Source organism: Sarcophilus harrisii, chromosome 5 (genome assembly GCF_902635505.1).
Source record: "Sarcophilus harrisii chromosome 5, mSarHar1.11, whole genome shotgun sequence".
Classification (NCBI taxonomy): Eukaryota; Metazoa; Chordata; class Mammalia; order Dasyuromorphia; family Dasyuridae; genus Sarcophilus; species Sarcophilus harrisii.
In genome coordinates, this window is record NC_045430.1 from 103,293,883 (window position 1) to 103,314,426 (window position 20,544).

A 20,544-nucleotide genomic window follows, 5' to 3' on the forward strand; every position below is an offset into this window, starting at 1 on the left:
CTCTTACCCCCCACCCCCTCCCCCAGATGGCAGGATGACCAGTAGATGTTAAATATATTTAAATATAAATTAGATACACAATAAGTATACATGACCAAACCATTATTTTGCTATACAAAAAGAATCAGACTCTAAGAACATATTTCACAAAAAAATTTAAAACATGAGCTTCTAGAACTTTCATTATCAAAACTTCCCTCCAGAAAACACAGAAATGTATTTAGAATTAGAAAGAAATGTGATGCCTGGGGCAAGTTTGAATGTTAAAATATTATTTTAAAGGGTTGAGTTAATCTTCATTCAGCACAATATAATGTTTCTCCACAATCAAAAACTGGAAGAAATGAAGTATTGTAAATATTCAGACACTATATACACATAATCATTTCTCCAATATTGGTCCTTATTAAAGTGTTCTCTATTGAAAACTATCAAGTAATCAGTCTAAGAACAATATATTCTGGCCCTCATCATATATTCTAGGCCTCTCTGATCAAGAGAGCAATCTCAACGAACATAACTCAGGAATTTAGCTGAACAAACAACAAGATCTCTAATACATTTTTTTTCCTCTTGAAAAATAAGCATAAAGATAAGTGTACAAATATGTTTACATATATTGGGTTTAACATATATTTTAACATGTATTAACATATATTTGATTATTTGCCATCTAAGGGAGGGAGTGGGGAAAAGGAGAGGAAAATCTGGAACACAAGGTTATGCAAGGATCAATGTTGAAAAAGTATCCATGCATATGTTTTAAAAATAAAAAGCTTTAATTTTAAAAAAGCATGAATTCTATATTTACAAATGATTTACTAACCATCAATATAGCAAATTAAAATTTTTTTGTCATCACTTACAACTGAATAAAGGAAATTCAACACAAAAAAATGTGGTAACTTTCCTGTCACTTCCACTAAGCCTCATTATCTAATCTCATTTACTTTTCATTTTATATAGTTAGTGAGTATTCTGTTTTGGTGATTCTTCTTTCATCCTACAATATTTCAAAGAAAAAGAGGACTTTACATATTCTTATTTGCTTATCTAATTTATTAAAGTATAATATCAATACACGAAAACTTGATGTTTTCACAATAATGCAAATATGAAAATCCTAGAGGGATAGCCTTTTCTGTTTGCTTTTATAAATACTTTCAAGTTATATAATATATAATTCCATTTACATTTATTCCTATTAAATTCCATTTGGCTCCACATTTGGTCCCATATCCTAGTGGGTTTTATTCTTTTGGATCGGTGACCCTGTCATTCACCCTATTATCATTTCCTTCTACTTGTGTCATCTACATTGCTTAGTTAAGAGAGGGAAGAAATCATGTGTTTTTTATTTGTTGCAGTTCATCTAAGTCTTCATAACCCCATTTGAGGTTTTTTTGGCAAAGATACTAGAGTGATTTTACATTTTCTTCTCCAGCTCATTTTACAGATGAGGAAACCAAGGTAAACAGGGTCACATAGCTAGCTAGTAAATATCTGAGATCAAATTTGAACTCAGGTACTCCGGATTCCAGGCTTGGTGCTTTTGAACTCAAAATAAAGACCATTAAACATACATTTCTATGTCACTTCCATAGCATCCCTCACATCCATTCCCTTCCCTTCCCTATACTCACAGCCTTAAGACTGGCCTTTGGACTGGCCTCTTGGACAGATAACTGCAATAATTTCCTAATTATACTTACTACCTCAAGTGTCTTCCCTCTCCATTTTATCCTTCACACAGCTGCCAATATGATATTCCTGTCTTTTAAGAAAATAACCTTGGTGGATCAATGATAGCTCAATCAAATGAAAGAAAAGAAGCATATAAAAGACATGTCATGACCCGATTCAAAAATCTTTTGTGGCTTCCTATTTTCTCTAGAATAAAATATAAACTCCTCTGGTATTTAAAACCCATCAATGTGTTGCTACCTTGATATACTTATAATAAAATCCTTTTGATTCTCTTTGTTCTGAGTTATGTCAGGATGAAAGCCCCAATGAAGAATTTTCCTTTTAACAGACGTTTCTCCCAAAAACAACTCCAAAGTTCCACTTTCTCCACTACACCCTCAGAGATTACCCCATCTAGAGATATACAGTGGCACTTACTAACTATGCCCCCAACCTGGCACTGATGATCTACAACTGGAAATGATCTGGAAACACAGTCCTCAGGGCACAGAAGCTATAACTATGGTTGGCAAACTAGAGTCTCTGGAAGTCAGTAGAAGCAACCCCAGAGATTAAAACCTAACATTGTATATTAAGGATGCCTGCAAAAATAATAGGAAAAGGGGCAAAAGGAAGTATTGGTGATTGCTAGGGACCACACCAAGATCTAAACATAACTGGTACATAAATCCGGAGGACAGACAAATCAAAGAGCATTATTGGAAGCAGCTGCCAAAGAGATTGAGCAAGTAAAGTCCCCAAAATTTAAAAAATTCATTGTGTGCATAAATAGCCAACCTGTCACCAAAGGTATGAATGACTGGATTAACAACTGGAAAGAAAATGGCTAAAAAACAAGTCAAAATAAAGATGATGTTCTCAGAAATCAACTCACTAATGCTGGATAATATGACTCAAAACATGAATGTTGAGTGGAAGGAAGTACATTGCTGCTTGTTCAAAAGTTGAAGGCAATGTTGAAACTCAAAGATAAGAAAGAGAAGCAACTAGAAAAAGGTGAGAAGACCCAATTAATATTTGCAAATATTGGAATTTAAGATGTCACTCTGACTCTGCAATATAATTTCCAAATCATTTTATCTTTACCTTTTTTCCTCTTTGTCTCGGAGGTAGCTGTTATTCCATGGCTATCTTTGGCTATTTTCTTCATATACTTCCCTCTCTCCTCCCCAGTTTTAACAAGTACAATTTTTATTTTTTAATAATACAAATAAAAAAGAAATATATATTAAAAGCAACTGCAGAAATCATTCATATGTATTACTAATAAAGAAAAGGCAGATATATCCTCCTCTTAGATCCAACTAAACTCTGACTTATTCAACTCTTGCCCAGGATTACCTAAAAACCAATCCAGACTTCTTGACTGCCCATAACCCTTTGGTTAATAGTAATCACCAATTTTTCCTTCAAGTACTAGGAACTGTGGAATAAACCTTGCCATATGCCCTGACATTGCTTTCTAATGACTCCCTGGCTTTACACCTGCCCTGTTAGTATGCCCTACAGTTTTCTACTATCATCTGACTTAACTGACAATCTAAAGATTCGTGTCTGGGTGCAATTGGCCCCTCTGGTGCATTTTTATAACTTTTAGGCTTAGGACTTTTAAAAGTCTTTTCATTGCCCAGGAGTTGAACTCTCTAATATGCTGGTTTCCCCCCAAGTGTGAACTTGACCATAGATTGTGCTTCTCTAGTTGTTATCCCAGTGCTATGCACAGCACTTGGAACTTAGTAGGAATAGGAGTTCAATAAATGCTTTTTCATTAATTAGTAATGTCTGGTTTATGGCTCCCCTGATGCGTCTGAAAAGTGTCATCTTTACTATGAAACAGACACCACTTTTTCTATTTAAGAAAAATCTTAAAGATTTGGCAAAGGGAGGAAAAAACCAAAGGAAGGAGGGACTGTGGGAAGAGATCCCAAATGGATATTTGATGATATTCAACTCAGTAAGAATATTTCACATTTAAAAACTGTTATTTCCTTTTTAATAAAATGTTTTCACTTTTACAGTTCTGGATAATGGTTGCTCTTACAAATTTGTAGAGGTTTCTTATAGATGTTGGATGTCAAAATCAAATAATTAAATTGTTCCTGTTTAAAAGACCAATGAAAAATAATCCCTTCACAATCTAATTCTAGATCACTTTTCCAGATTTACTAAACATTATTTCTGTTCACATAATCCACCTTCTTGCCAAAATGGCCTTTTTGTTCTCACCTCCTTACTTTGGTACACAATATTCTACATTTTAAAAAATACCAATTCGCTATCCCTTTCTTCACAATAACACTTCCAAACCTTTTTCATCTTGCCACTTCGTTGCCCTTACCCCTACCCTCCCAGCTGACATTCTTGCCTCATAGTTTACAAGAAGAAAAAAAAAAAAAAAAAAAAAAGGCTGTTCTCTGTAAAGTTCCTCTTCTTCTACCATTCAGGTGCCTTCTTTCACTCTCTTCCTTCATATGAAGTAACCTTACCAAGGTTCAAATGGTTTCATTCCATATAGACTCTTTGAATAGACTCCTCGCTTCTGTCATCCCTACTCTTTCACTTATTTTCAATCTTTCATTCTGCTCACAAACATCCCCATGTCTTGCCTTCCCTGAAAAAATCTTCAATTGACTATCCCATCCCTACTACAATAGGTGCCTCCACTTTCTCTCCCCTCAGCTCTCTTCTTAACCCCTATAAATCTGGCTTCCAATCATATCATTCCACCAAAATGGTTCTCTCCAAAGTTGCTCCAATGGCTTTTTCTCAGTTTTCATGTTACTTGATCATTCTACAGAATCTGATACTACTGATCAATGGCTTCCCCTTGATACTGTTTTCTCTCTGTTATCAAAACACCACTCTCTTGATTTTCCTCCTACCTATCTGACCTCTCCTCAGTCTCTTTTGCTGATTCTCATCCAGATCATGCCCTCTATCTAACCAAAGAGATTCAAGTCAATTTAGCAAGCATTAAGTGCTTTCTATGTGCCAAGCATTCTAGATAAAAAGACAAAAAGTTTCACCTCACACGGAGCTTACATTCATCTAGGGGAAAATAACGTACAGAATAGTAAATACATAATAAATCAAAAAAGAAAAAAAATCAGGGAAGCACTGCATAATGGCGATTTGGTACATAAGCTCTCGTCCTTAAACAGGACTAGAAATTCCAAGAAGAGAGGATAAACATTACAGGCATAAAGAACAAAACAGAAAAGCAAGAAAGTGGATGAAATGCTTGTATAACTTATAGGGAGATGATAAGACATTCTAGTAGGAATTTAACATGCATAAGAGGGAACAAGCTGATTTATCATTACAAATGTCACTCCTCTAACTTCATCTATAATTCTGTTAAGTATATTGCCATTTTCCTAGTTAGTCAGTCAGGTTCAGAACCTAGGAGACAACCTTTCCTTACCATTCTCACTTTCCATAGCCAAGAATTTGTCATTTGTCATAATACTTAACCTTTGCTGGTCACAGTTTCCTCTTCCATAAAATGATCTTATAGATTATACCTTTACAACATCTCTCATATCCAACTCCTTCTTCTATAATCACCACCACAGGAGTCAATCCTTCATTACCTCTCACCTGAAGTATTAAAATATTTCAACTGATTTAGGTCCCGAATTCTGGGCTACAAATGCCACTCAATCCATCCTACACAGTTAGCAAACCTATTTCTAAAACACACTTCTGCCCTTCCCTTTTGAGAAGCTTCAGTGACTTCCTTTTGTCTTTAAGGTGGAGTGTGTATGTGTGTAATTTAACATTTACAGTCTAGCTCCTTCATCATCCAACTTCAATCTTTTTCCTGGTTCAACACACTCAGATATGCTAAGATCTGAACTGACCCAACCTGTTTCCGCCTCCCCCCTGCCCCCACATTTCCTGACTATATCTAGAATGTTTTCCTCTCAGTTCTCTTTAAGGCTTAAATCAACTACTTTCACCTATAAGTGACCTTTATGGATTAGCATTAGCATTCTCTACACTAAAAATTAAGTTTATATTTATATACATGTTCTTCCCAAACCCCCAATTCCTTAGAGGATACAAGCTCACTGAGGGCAGGGATTGCTTTATTGTTGTCTTTCCATTCCCAGTCCAAGCATAACGCCTTATATTATAGAAAGTAACATTTTAAATAACTGAATTGAACTGATTAATGATTAATATAAAATAAGTTTAAAAATATAAGCGGGCAGTACAAATGTCAAAGAGAAGAATTCAAATTTTATACTTGAGGAAATACAAAGTCACTGAAGCTTCTTAAACAAGAGAATAATAAAGACTTTCACTCTAAGAATATCAATTTTTGCAGTTATATGAAGGATGAAATGGAAAGGAAGAAACTATCATGCAGAAAAATCAATCAGAAGGATATCAATCAACCAACAAACATTTATTAGGTACCTAGATTTGTCAAGCAAAGCATTGTGGATAAAAAGAATGACACAATCCTTATCCTCAAGAATTTTATAGACAAGGATTAAGACCTGACTTGAAGTGGTAGTTTTATGAGCAGAGAGGAGGGGATGGATCTGAAATGTTGAGAAGGTAGAAACAGAAAGAACTGGGAACTAATTATACTGGGGAGGGTGAAAACTGAACAGAGACAAGAATGACATCAATGTTGTGAACCTGGAGTAATAAAAACAATAGTAATATTGCTTTAGTAAGCATTGCATAATGCTTTACATATATTATCTCATCTGATCTTCATGACAACTCTGTAAGAGAGGTGCTATTATTATCCCTATTTTACAGATAAATAAACTAAGGTTGGTAGTAGTTAAGTGACGGACAGACTCACAAAACTTGTAAGTGTCTGAGATGAGATTTGAACCACAGTCCAGAAAATGGTTCTCCATCTCCAAGTCCAGAAAAATGGTGATACTTTTGTTCATTTATTTGTTTTTGAGAGGCAATAGGGGTTAAATAACTTGGCCAGGGTGAAACAGCTTGTAAGTGTTAAATGTCTGAAGCTGAATTTGGACTCAGGTCCATCTGACTCCAGGACTAGTGTTCTATCCACAGCATCATCTTGCTGGGCCAAAATTTGCCATTTTTTAAAGAAATATGTAAATTAGAAAGAGGGGAAGTAAGGAGGAAAAATTCTATTTTAAATAAGTTAAAGATCTGCTCACAGGATGTAAAGATGGAGAAATACAGTAATTGGTGATGCAAGACAAGAGCTCAAGAAGAGAGATGAAGACTAGATATGTAGCTCTGAAAGCTGTCTGCACAGAAGAGCAAAATTTTAAAAAGCAAAATAGAAAAACAAAAAAATCACCCAGAGAATGTGTAGAGGGAAAAGAAAATTCATCATCTGAGGCACATTTATGCAAAATGGGAAAAATATGGACAATATTTAAAAGAACAGAGATTTTTCTTTTACAACATGACTAATAACAAAATATGTTTAATATGATTATACATGTATAATCTATATCAAATTGCATGTTGTCTTGGGGAGAGGGAAAAATTTGGAACTCAAAATCTTACAAAAATTAATGTTAAAAACTATCTTTTCATGTAATTAGGAAAAAATAAAGTGCTATTAAGTAAAAAAGTAAACAAATGAATATAATTATATATTATTATGTAATAACAATATGTGACTTTATATACATATATATGTGTGTGTATATATATATATATTTAGAGAGAGAGAGAGAAAGAGAGAGCAAAAAAAAGATTGAAAATGAGAAACTCATTGATTAGAGAAGTGCAAATTAAGACAACTCTGAGGTAACACTATACACCTCTCAGATTGGCTAAGATGATAGGAAAAGATAATGATAAATGTTGGAGGGGGTGGGAAAACTGGGATACATTGTTGGTGGTGGTGTAAACTGATCCAACCATTTTGGACAGCAATTTAGAACTATGCCCCAAGGGCTATCAAACTATGCATACCCTTTCATCTAGCAGTGTCTCTACTAAGTCTATATCCCAAAGAGATCATTAAAAGGAGGAAAGGACCCACATATGGAAAAATGTTTGTAACAGCCCTTTTTTATAGTGGCAAAAAAACTAAAAATTGAGTGGATGTCCATCAATTGGAGAATGAATAAATTATGGTATATGTATGTTATGGAATATTATTGTTCTATAAGAAATGATCAAAAGAAAAATTTGGAATACGGAGTTTTGCAAGGGTGAATGCTGAAAATTATTTTTGTATGTATTTTGAAAATAAAAAGTTATTAAGATTAAACAAAAAAAAAGAAAGAAAATGAGAAAAAGACCGACAGAAGGGGCAAGTTCCATAGGAAATGGGATGTAAGGAGATTTCAGAATAGTGATAATAATAAAATAATAGTAATAAATGCACTGAATAAAGTAAAAATAAGACCAAAAAGAGGAGAAAGAAGAGCATTTCCTACAAGGGTCAATTCTCTATGTTACAGGCTTCATGGCACAGTGAATCTGGACATAGGGAAAGGATTATTAACAGGAGGGGCAGAGTTCCCAGTCAGGGCTTGCACCAGCCACCCAAAAATAATTTCTTCCCTGTTTCTAAACTCCATTCAACTAAATATCTCTGCCCCTAAACAGGTAGAATTCATGAGTTAAGCCATCATAGAAAAAAAAAAAATCAAAGAAAATGAGAGAAAATGAGCAAATAAAAATTGAGTTCAATATCATAAGGGTTAAGAGAAACCTAAATAGAAGTCCAGATGAAGTTAATTTTGTAATACCTTCAACAAGGACCCCAGTAAAGAGAGAAAAATGACCAAAGGAACTCTTAAGTGGTTAGAACATCTAATAAATGAAGGAAAAAAGGGACAAAATTGGAACTGGAAATTGGAAAAAGGAATTAATTTCAAAACACCGAAAGAAAAAATTGATGACTTGGAACAGATGCTGGAAAACCTTAGCAAAAAAGTGAAGAAATTAAAAAAACAAGGGTGAATAAGCATTCAATAATTCAAGAAATATTGAAGACAGCAAAATTGAAAGAATATGATATGTCTAATATGAAAAATAGGAAAAAAAGTTATTCTTAAAGAAAATATGAAAGCGGAGCTGGTAAACATCTAAAAAGTACAGAAAATGTGAGTTCCAAATTTTTTTCCTTCTACTCCCTTACCCTCCCCAAGACAGCAAGCAATCTGATATACGTTATACATGTATAATCATTTTAAACATATTTCCATTTCACTCACACTGTAAAAGAAACATGAGAACAAAAAGGGAAAGCTAAATAAAGAAAAAACAAACCACCACCATTCCCTCCCCCAAAAGGTGAAAATAGTATGATTCAATCTGCATTCTGTGTCCATAATTTTCTCTGAATGCAGATGGCATTTTCATCCCAAATCTTTGGAATTGTCTTATTTCACTGAATTGTTGAGAAGAGCTAAGTTTATCATAGTTGATCATCATATAATCTTGTCATTACTGTGTATAATGTCCTCCTGACTCTGCCCACTTCACTCAGCAATAATTCATACAAGTCTTCTAGGCTTTTTTGAAATCACAAAGCCCAACTTTAACATAAAATTTAAAGTCAATAAAATAGGTTCCAAAAATGAGCAAAAAACCCAACAACAACAACAATAAACAGATAATAAAAAGCTACTATGGTGGCAGGGAAGAGCAAACTATAAATTCAGAAAAGACAACAATGTGAAAATGGCTACAAACAAAGCCTCAAAGAAAAATGTTAATTGGAGCCAAGTCTGGCAAGAATTTCTAGAAGAGTTAAAGGAAGAGATGTGGGAAGCAGAAAAAAACAAATGGGAACAGAAATGAGAGTGATGCAAAAAAATTATGAGAAAGAAAATGAACAGCTTGATAAATGAGGCACAAAGAGGTAAAAAACTGAAGAAAATAAACCTTAAAAAACAGAACTGGCCTAATAGTAAAAGAGGCACCTCCTAAATGCTGCTGCCACCACCTTCAAGTCACATCTCCCCTCCTCAATCTGGGCCTCACTAAGCAGGGACAACTTTATACACCTTATCAGCCTGAAGTAGCTTCAGAAGAAGAGACATTCATCCCTTTTTCCTCAATGAATCTGGGTCTTAAGTGAGGTGGGAATGATGGGATACAGCTTCTAGAGGAAATGTGGCAGTGGCCCTCAAGCCACTGGGCCTTGACAATGCTGTAGTTTCACAGATAATGCTGGCTGTTAGATATCAATCTGTTGGTCTGTGATAGCGGCATTCTTGAGACAAATGGTGGGGTATTCTTCCTCTAGACCATTAAATTCAATATTGAGAGCACAATAAAATTGGCATATTGGTGACAAAAAGCACCAGCTCTCTCAATCCTTTTCCTATGAATTTGTCTTCTTATTCCTATTTTTAGTTTTTATTTTTCTGAATCCTTTTGGAGCTTGGCCCAATTCAATTGGCATTACAATTGTGATGAGCTTTGCCCCATGACTCAGAGATAGGTTTAAGGCTGCAAACTCTTTTAAGAAATCTTGCAATGCCAGTCTATGACCCTCAATCTTTTGGAATCTGCCTCTGAACCTCAACATTTGGTGACCTGTTCTTGTCTTGTTACAAAAGATTAATTCAGCCCAAGTTTTTCTTTTTATTAGGACAAGAAGGAGGCCCTCTAGGTATCCAATTATATGATGACTTAAAAAGAAATAAAAGAAATATAGATATATCTCTCACCATTATGGGAGATGCAAAAGGATGGGAAGACACTTGGCCTCCATAAACGGATAATCCAGACATATGGGTCGGCTTCTTGAGCCCAAGATGGAAGTTGGGGGTATAGAACTCTGAAATATATATATATTCTGAACTGGCTAATAAACTGGAGTTGGGATTATCACTAACCAAACTGCCAAAGCCTTGCAAATACTAGTAGACCAAACCACTCAAACTAGGGAAGCTGTATTATGGCACAGACTAGCGCTAGATAATCTCCCAGTCAAGGAAAGTGGGGTCTGTGGAAAACTGAATCTGTCCAATTGTTGTCTAAAAATAGATAATAATGGGACAGCAGTGGAAGAAAACACCAAAAATATTAGGAAATTAGCTCAAGTCCCTGCACAGATTTGGTCCTACCCCTTTAATACATCTTGGTGGTCCTGATTTGGTGGGAGTTGGTGGAAGCAGGATCTCTGGTTCCCGCTCATTGGTTTAAGCGGCATTAGCCTATTACCCACTTGCTTGCCTTGCATGATGCTTTTAATCACTAGAGTAGTTCAAGATAACGAGAATGTCCTAGTAGAAGAAATGCATCAGGATTGGTATGAGAAATCTTCAAATGTATGGAATTAAGAGGAGAGATTGAGACAAGTAAAGATTTTTCAGAGACTGTAGGGCAAATCAGGCCCTAAGTTTCAGGTTCCTAGAAGGTACGTGATCACACTATTAGAATCTGCTCCATCATATCAGGACATATTGCTGTACATTGGTTAATAGTCCCTCGCGTGTTCCTGAAGAATTCAGTCCAACCAATGAATTTCAAAATCCACAGATAAGGGGGAACCTGCAGCTTTTCAGCTACATAGCCCAGCTTCAGGCCATATCCTATTAGACTGCTGAGGGAATGTGCTGGCCCATTTCTTACAAGAACCAGATAAAAGACTTTCTGTTTGTATCTGGAAAAGCCTCTGCGTAGTCAATTTGGGTAAGAGGGGGTGTTTAGCACCCCATCCCACACAAATGCAAACATTAGGTACACTGATGACAAATAGGCACACTAGGTATAACAGTACTGTAAATACTATTTGGGATAGCCCCAATAACAAAGTTGGACCATTAATCAAACACAACATAAGCCATAATAAGAATGACCAAAATTAGGGACTAATTTAAAGAGGAACTCACATAACACTAAAGTAATTAAGAGAACAGAATATAGTTACAAAAAAATAAAAGCCAAATGAGCATAGCACAACAATCAATAATATAAGATATTTAAACATCCTTACAACTAATAACTGATATTAGGATTTGGTAGTACTTATGAGAAACAATATTTTCAAAAATGAAATATGCAAAATTTCATTGGAGTGTCAGCAAACAAATGAATGTCTATAATTAATTCTGATTACAGGGAACATTAATTATGAACAATAATTAAATTAAAATGTCATCACCACAAAAATTATTTTCATTAGTAAAACTGTACTCAATTAGTATTATTATATTTTGAATCTTGTCAATTAAAAAAATGTGGAAATTTTCTCTCGTTATATAAATACCTATATTTATCCTTGATTTTTCTCTTGGCCCAAAAATACTAAAATATTTACTATTTGGCTTTTTACACAAAAAATTTGCTGTAGAACACGCTGCCTCTCTCCAATAAAAATATGTAAAGAGAATTGCAAAGAAGAAATATAAATAAATTCAAGAAAACAGGAATATACACTCAGGAAAGAGTCAACAATTTCACTTATAGGAATGTTCAGGTAGAGGACTGATGAGAAACAAGTATAAAATTAGTTGAGGCCGTGAAAATGATACTTTGGATTTTATCCTCTAACTACTTTAAACTTTTTAAACAAGATAGTGATAGTGAAAGCAATGCTTTAGTAAAGTTAAAATGACTTATTTTATGCAAGATATCTTAGACAAAGGCAAAAAAGACTGAAGACAATGAGATTAGTTAGACTTCAACTAAAGAAGCCCAAGCATGAAGTGATATTGACTAGGATGGTAGCAATAGCAATGAAAACAAAAGTATATCTTGGCAAGAAGTGAAAAGAGAAAAATTGATAGGATTTGCACTCTTCCCAGAGTTTTGCTCAATGATTGGTAATTGCTGTGCACAAGATTGCTGTATCCATAGAGAGCCTCTAGCTCCTCTCTAGTCAGAACCACCTTCTCCAACCCAGCTGCCCTGAATTCTTTCATCCTCCCTTTCCCCTGGATTTCCTTCTCCCCTTTATATTTTGCCTTCCCCTATTAGTTTTCCTTCCGTGCTTGCTTCCCCCCCCCCCCCTTCCTTCCCTCAGCAAGTAAAGCACATTGCCTGGCTTATCATCAGTAAAATGATCCTACTTCTGGGAGCCAAAATGGTGGAGTAAATAGTGAATCACTGTAACTCTCCCAAGTTCACCTCCAAATAACCATAAAATAATACCCTAATATAGGTCCTAGAATAGCAAAACCAGTAAGGAGACGGGGTGAAATCTTTTCGCTCAGAAAACTTAGAAGATCAGCAGGACGTATCCATCTCATTTAGTTAAGGGGGGGAAGGGAAAAAGACAATCCAGGACAAGAAGCGTCCCATCAAGTCAGGAGCAAGCTCCACCTCAGCAAATCAGCAAAAGATCCTGAGCCCCAGTGTGGTAAAGATGGCTAAAACCAATACCCAAATCTGTTACGTATCTTAGCATATGCAGGACAGCCAGAAACCTTCAACTCTGGGAAACATTCCATGCTTTAGTATAGCCTCAACAAACAGTCATCCTCCAGCAGCCAGACCTCTATTTGCTTCAGTTCTGGGCAAACAGGTACCCTCCAAAGGCAAGACCTCCATGTCCTTCAGCACAATTCTAGGCAAATAGACATCAAACCTACAGGTGCCTAAGCAAACAGGCAACAGCCAATAAGAACCCCAAAGGCTTCAGTGTTACCCCACACAAACAGGTAGCCTCTAGAGGGCAGACTACCACATGCTTTAGCACAGCTCTTAAGGAAATGCCCCACCTGCCATCAGTCTAAGACAGACAATACCACTAGGACCCTAAGCTACATACCAGGTAAGAGTACTTCAATATTAGTCACTACCCCACTCATCCTGTGCTTCACACCTCTTTAGTGAAGCATTAGACACAAAGGTCCCTTGTAGGACTCAGGCAGGACACATCAGTGCAACACCAGATAAATAGACAGGACCTCCCTCCAACAATTGGTAAGAGAAGTCTGAGACACTAATTCTAACCCTAGAAGAACTCAAATTTAAAAGAAAGGGGGAAAAAAAAAAACAATGAGCAAAAAGCAGCAACAACAACAACAAAGAATCTGGGGGGGGGGGGGGGGGGAGAGGGAAGAAGAAGCATGTGACCATAGAAAATATGAACTGATCTCAAGGCCAGAGAGAACTCATGGAAAAGATAAAAAAGGAGCTTAAATATCAAATAAGAAAGGTAGAAGAAAAATTAGGAAAAGAAAAAAAAGTGATTATTGATTAGAAAAATACAAATTAAAGCAACTCTGCAGTACTACCTCTCACTTATCAGATTGGCTAAGATGACAGGAAACAAAATGTTGGAGATGATGTGAAAAAACAGGAATGCTAATGTGTTGTTATGAAGTGATTCAGCCATTGAACAATTTTAGACTATGCCTAGGGCTATAAACGTTGATCCAGCAGTGTCACTACTGAGTTTGTATCCCAAAAACATCATAAAAGAGGGAAAAGGACCCACATGAGTAAAAATGTTAGTAGAAGCTCTTTTTGTAGTGACAAGGAACTGAAATTGAGTGGATGCCCATTAGTTGAAGAATAACTAAACAAGTTGTGAATGTAATGGAATATGGCTTCTATCAAAAAATGAGCAGGCTGATATCAGAAAATCTTGAACTAACATGAACTAATGCTGAATGAAGTGAGCAGAACCAGGAGAATATTTGCACAGTAAAGCAAGATTATGTGATGTGACTATGAGACTCTCAGCAATACAGTAATCCAAGATAATTCCAATAGACGTAGGAAGGAAAATGTTATCTACATCCAGAGAGAGAATTATGAAGACTGAATGAGGATAAAAGTAAGTCGTCTTCACCTCTTTTTGTTTTTTTTCTTTTTCATGGTTTTTTTCCCCCTTTTTCGGTTTTTTTGGTTTTTCTTTCAAAACATAATGAAAATGGAATTATGTTTAAAATGACTTTATGTGTTTAACCTATAGCAGACTGCTTGATGTCTAGAGGAAAAAGGAGGTAAGGGAAGGAAGGAGAAAAAAAAGTTTGGAACTAAAAATCTTACAAAAATAAATGTTGAAAACTAACTTTACTTGTAGTTAGAAAAATAAAATACTGAGAAAAAAAAAGAAATGAGCTGCAAGAGAATTATTAAAAAAGAGTCAACAACTTGAGGAAAAACAAACTGCTTTTTAAAAAATCCACTAAAAAAAACTCCTTAAAGAGTATAATTGTCCAAAGGAAAAAGAAAGTGCAAAAGCTAATTGAGGAAAACAACACCTTAAAAGTTAGACTTGGGCAGGTGGAAGCTAAAGACTCTATGACACATCAAAAATAAACCATACTAATTCAAAAGATTGAAAAAACAGAACAAATGTAAAATATCTCATGGGAAAAACAAATAACCTAGAAAATATGCCTAGGAAAGACAGTATGAGACCCACTGGACTACCTAAAAGACATAATCAAAAAGAGTACCAGACAGCATCTTTCAAGAAATTATCAAGGAAAACTGCCCTGATTGTCCTGGAACCAGAGAGCAAAATAGACATTAAAAGAATCCAACGATTACCTCGGGAAAAAGAAATCAAAAAAAGCTTCAAAGAACATTATACTAAATTTCAGAATTATCAGGTTAAGGAAAAAAATACTACAAGTAACCAGAAAGAAAAAACTCAAATCTCATGGAGTCATGATCAGGATTATAAGAACTTGACATCTACAACATTAAAGGAATATCCAGAAGGCAAAGGAGCTAGAACTATAACCAAAAATCACTTAAAATTAAAGCAACATTAAGCTTCACATATCAAGTGATGTTATTGAATAAAATAAAAAAAATTCAAACTTTCATAAGAAGGCTATAACAAAACAAAAAATCTGACCTCTAATATAAAGACTGAAGAGAAGGATAAAAGGGGGAAAGAAAACATAAGGGATTCAATAGAGCTAAACTATTTACATCCCTACACAGGGAGATGATAATTGTAATTTTCAAAAAGTATATCACTAATAATACAGCTAGAAGCAATATATATAGACAGAGGGTACAGATATAGGGTGAATTTTAGGGAAGGTTTTTAAAAAATCAAGGGATGAGAAAGAAGAGTACACTGAGTGCAAAAGGAAGCAAGAAAGAAAGTGTTGTAAATGATTTCACATGAAGTGTGAAAGACCTATTACTGCAGAATGGGAAGATGGGAGATTGGGCAATGAGAATCATTTGAACTTAGTATCAGTATTGGCTTAAAGACTAAATAATATACATAGACAATCAGTTGAATATAGAAATCTATCTTATCTAACAGGGAAATAAGAAGGGAGGAGATTAAATAAAGGAGAGTAGGGGATAAAAAGTGGCAGGAGAGGACAGACAGAAGGAAGCCAGATCAGGGGTGGAGGTAGACAAAAGCAAAACACTGGTAAGGAGTAAAAGGAAAGAGAGAACAAACAGGAGGAAGAATAGAATGAAAGGAAATGCACAAGTAACAATCATAACTGTGAATTTGCAAATTAGAAGAGTAAGGAATAGTCCATCGAAGAAAACTCAAGGGGATTCTGAAATGCAAAAAAACAGATAACTTTATTTCTATTAAATTAAAAGGTTTTGTACAAACAAAACCAATGCAACCAATATTAGAAGGAAAGCAAAAAGCTGGGAAACAATCTTAAGCAATTGTTTCTGATAAAGGCCTTAATTCTCAAATATAAATAACTGAATCAAAATTATAAAGCTATACAAGCCATTTTACAATTGATAAATGGCCAAAATATATGTACGGTCGATTTTCAAATGAAAAAATCAAAACATATATACATACACACACATATATATGCATATAAATAAGTGCTGTAAATTTTTACTTTGAAAATCAAAATAACTCCAACACATCACCTCACACCTGTAAGCCTAGCTAAGCTGACAGAAAAAGAAAATGATAAATGCCAAAGAGGATTTTTCTGGGGAAAATGGAACAAGATTCCTTGTTGGTGGTATTGTGAACTAATCCAACCATGCTGGAGAACAATTTGGAACTATCCCTAAAGGGAAACCAAACTGTATATACCCTTTGATTTACTAATATTACTATTAGGTCTGTATTCCAAAGAGATCATAATAAAGGGGAAAAGACCTACATATGCAAAAATATTTATAGTAGCTCTTTTCATAGTGACAAAATATTAGAAACTGAGGGATGTCCATCAATTCAAGAATGGTTAAACAAACTTAGGTATATGAATGAAATGGAATATTATTGTATAATAAGAAATGATGAATAGGCAAATTTCAGAAAAACCTGGAAAGACTTGTACAAACTGATACAAAGTAAAATAAGCAGAACCAGGAAAACATTGTATACAGTTATCTATAAATGATTCTACTCTTCTGAACAACACTCACAAAGGAAAATACTGTGATGACCGAGTATTTTAAAATCAGCCAGAGTCAGTAATTCAGGTTAGGGGAAAATCGTCAATCTTTTTTCTCAGTGAAGAAAGATCGGAGGTGGAAGAGGATCGGCAATAGTTATGTGTGCAGCTGAGGCAAGAAGCTAGCCAGGCCAGAAGCTGCGAGACCAGCAGCCACTAGCATAGAACCCAGGCAGCAATCTCCAAGCCTCTCTTCCTGTCTCTCTGCCTCCACCCGCCAAAATCGTCATTTCCTATACAACACATCAGGACTTGCACAGAGAGTGGGTGGGGGCCATTCTTTATCCAAGCATGTATATTAATAGAGTATAGTCCAATTACTATTTAGCCTCACGTGCTTGGGACCTCAGTGCATCAACTCAAGCCTCAGCCCATTACAAAATACTATCTATATAGAGATAAAAAACTGATAGACTCTAAATATATATACTGAAGAACATTTTTTTTTAACTTACTTTATTTTTTTCTTGTGGGTTTTTTTTTTCTTTCACAACTGTGAAATATGAAATGTTTTACATATTAGCACATGTATAAATTACAAAAAACTACCTATCATTTATGGAAGAAGGAAGGGGAGGGAAGAAGCAATAAAAATTTGTAACTCAAAATCTTGTAAAAAATGAATCCATAAACTTGTTTAACCTATATTGGATTACTTAGTGTTAAGGGGAGGGGGCAAGAAGGGAGGGAGAAAGAAAAATCTGCAACACAAGGTTTTTCAAGAGTGAATGTTGTACTTAACATGTATTGGTCAACCTGCCATGGGGGGGGGGGGGGGGGGGGGGGGGGGGGGGGGGGGGGGGGGGCAGAGTAAAATAGATAGGAGGAAGGAGGGAAAAAATTGGAACAAAAGTTTTGGCAATTGTCAATGTTGTAAAATTACCCATGCATATAACTTGTAAATAAAAAGCTATAATAAAAAAAAAATCTTTTAAAAGAGTAAATGTTGAAAACTACTTTTGAAAAAGGCATGATGATAAAGGTAAAATTGTCATTTTTAACAGAAATCTACTTCTTAAAAATACGTAAAAGGAAAACACAAGGGAAGAGGAATGCATTAAGCAAATAATGTATGCCAGGTAGCTTATAAATATCTCATTTTACCATCCTAACAACTTTTTCAGATAAGACCTACTATTATTCCCATTTTAAAGTTTATTTTAAATGGAATCAGATGAAAATTAGGTGATTTGCCAAGGACCAAACAGAAAACAGATAACTCTGGATTTGAAATCTGGTCTTCCTGACTCAAAGCTAAGAATGCTATCTACTATATGACTTGTAGTGAGAATACTGTGAAGCAGGGATTTCATAGAAAAAAATCCTCCTTTTTCTCCCTAAAACCTCAGTAGCTCTGAGGTTAACTGGCTGAAGAGGTATATTGCACTCTTATTGTCTTAGCCGGTCTAAATTGCCTAAATTGTTTTAGGTTCCTTCTGGAATATGCAGTAACAGTTGTAATCCTAGAGTTAACACCTTTGGAAGAGAAAGTCACTGCTGCTTTGATTACTCCCTGTGTCCAGAAGGAGAGATCTCTCCTTCTTCAGGAAATATTTTTGTCATGATATATCATGATATAACATATATAATCATGATATAAAATAATAAAAAGGAGATGTACATTCACCTATAGCTTCCAGGAAAAAAAAAAAGAAAAAAACTGTTTTTGCATGTATTTTGAAAATATAAAGCTATTATTTAAAAAAAAAAAAAACAAATACACAAAATTTTCTTGATTTGTAACTGAGAAAATAAAATATTATAGAAAAATGCATTAAAAATAAATAAAAAGTACCATAAAATTTAAAAATAAAATTACATATATATATCAATCTATCTATACCTAGATTACTCTGATCATGGGCTTGGATAATAGAGCCGGCTACTGGAAAGAATGAATTTAGACCTCTAAAACTTGAAGTCAAATAAAAGCTAGCATTTATATATCACTCTTAAGGTTTTTAAAGCACTTTAAAAACATTACTTCATTTGATTGTTACAGCAATTCTGGGAAATAGATGCTACTATTATCCCAATTTTTTAAAATGAGAAAAGTGGGGCAGGCAGTGGGTGATTTACCCTGCGTCACACAGCTAGCCTCTGAAATCAGACTGGAATTCAGGTCTTCCTTCCTAATTCTATATGAAACATCTTTTCCACTAGAGCACCTAGTTATTTCTATTGACTCATCATTATCTTTTTCATCTTGGATTTCACTTCCTCCTCTTTGGTTTGGTTTCCCCATCTCTAAAAAGAGGAAGCAGACTTAGATGATGTCTACAATCTCTTTCAGCTCTAAATACTATGAACCGAGGGAGCAAAGGGAAGAAAACGAATTTTATGCATCACATTTAATGTTTTTCTCCAAAGTTTCAGATTTCAAAATAAGATTTATGAGAAGGAAAATATATAGGGAGAAAAACAAAGAGACAAGGAAAAAACCTTTGGATAGTATATTTAGGAAGACAGAGAAATAGTCAACTAGTTAAAAAGGAACAATATGTATAATAGAAAGGAAAAAGGTCTTGGAAGCAAAGTATCTAAATTTGAATCCCAGAAAATATTTTTTATTCTAGTTGGCTGCTGTCCTTCATTCTCAAAGAAGGCCAAAATGACATCACTATGTTAAAGTCAATTAATGTATCCAACTGTGGGCAATCAGATCAATCCGAGTTGAGAATGCTCTGCCTCAGATTGAGCTTAAATAATCCCTAAGAACATTTGGGATGGCTTTTCTAACTTCACACATCTTGCATTTCTTCTGGGCTAATTCAATTCTACTTTGCTCTGCATCCTCCACGCCAACCTGGACAGTCCCATGCCAATGTTACCCACGTCATATAATCAATTCTAAAGTTCTTAAGAGGGATCTTGAAAGTGTCCTTGTATCTATTACTTTTTCTAATCACTTTATGAGTGCTTGCCCTGTTTTCCATAAAATAGCTTTTTTTTGGCAAGCTTACATTTGGCATTCGAATAATATGGCAACCCAAATGGAGTTGCAGTCTCTGCAATTGAGTTTGAATGCCTGGCAGTTTAATTTGAGAATGGTTTTCAGTGTGTGGTATCTATTCCTGCCAGGTGATTTTTTCAGAATCTTCCTAAGACAATTCAAATGGAAATAATTCAATTTCTTAGAATGGAGCTGATATACTGTTTCACAGGCATATGACAATAAGGTCAGCACAATGGTTCTATAGTCCTTCAGTTTGGTAATCAATCTAATACCTCTCCTCTCCCACACTTTCCTTCAAAGCCTCCCAAACACTGAGCTGCTTTGGCAATGCGTGTGTCTATCTCATTGTCAATGTAGAAAATATGCTGCCAAAATAAGAAAACTTAGCTACAGTATTCAAAACTTCTTCATTTACTGTAAGTGAGGTTCCACATATGGATGATGTGGTGCTAGTTGATGGAGGACCTGTGTAATACCAAAATTAGCAAAAGCAGCAGAGAACTGACCTATATTTTGTTGCATCTCAATTTGAGAGGTTGCATTGAACACTCAATCATTTGCAAACAAAAAAAAATCATGTACCAACATTCC

General features: G+C 35.0%; 1 protein-coding gene across 1 annotated transcript in view; it reads right to left on the reverse strand.

Annotated features, from left to right (window-relative positions):
* Positions 1–20,544, reverse strand: part of LRP6 (LDL receptor related protein 6) — a 129,372-nt gene that overhangs the window by 80,618 nt on the left and 28,210 nt on the right. The gene's annotated exons all lie outside the window — the stretch shown is intronic.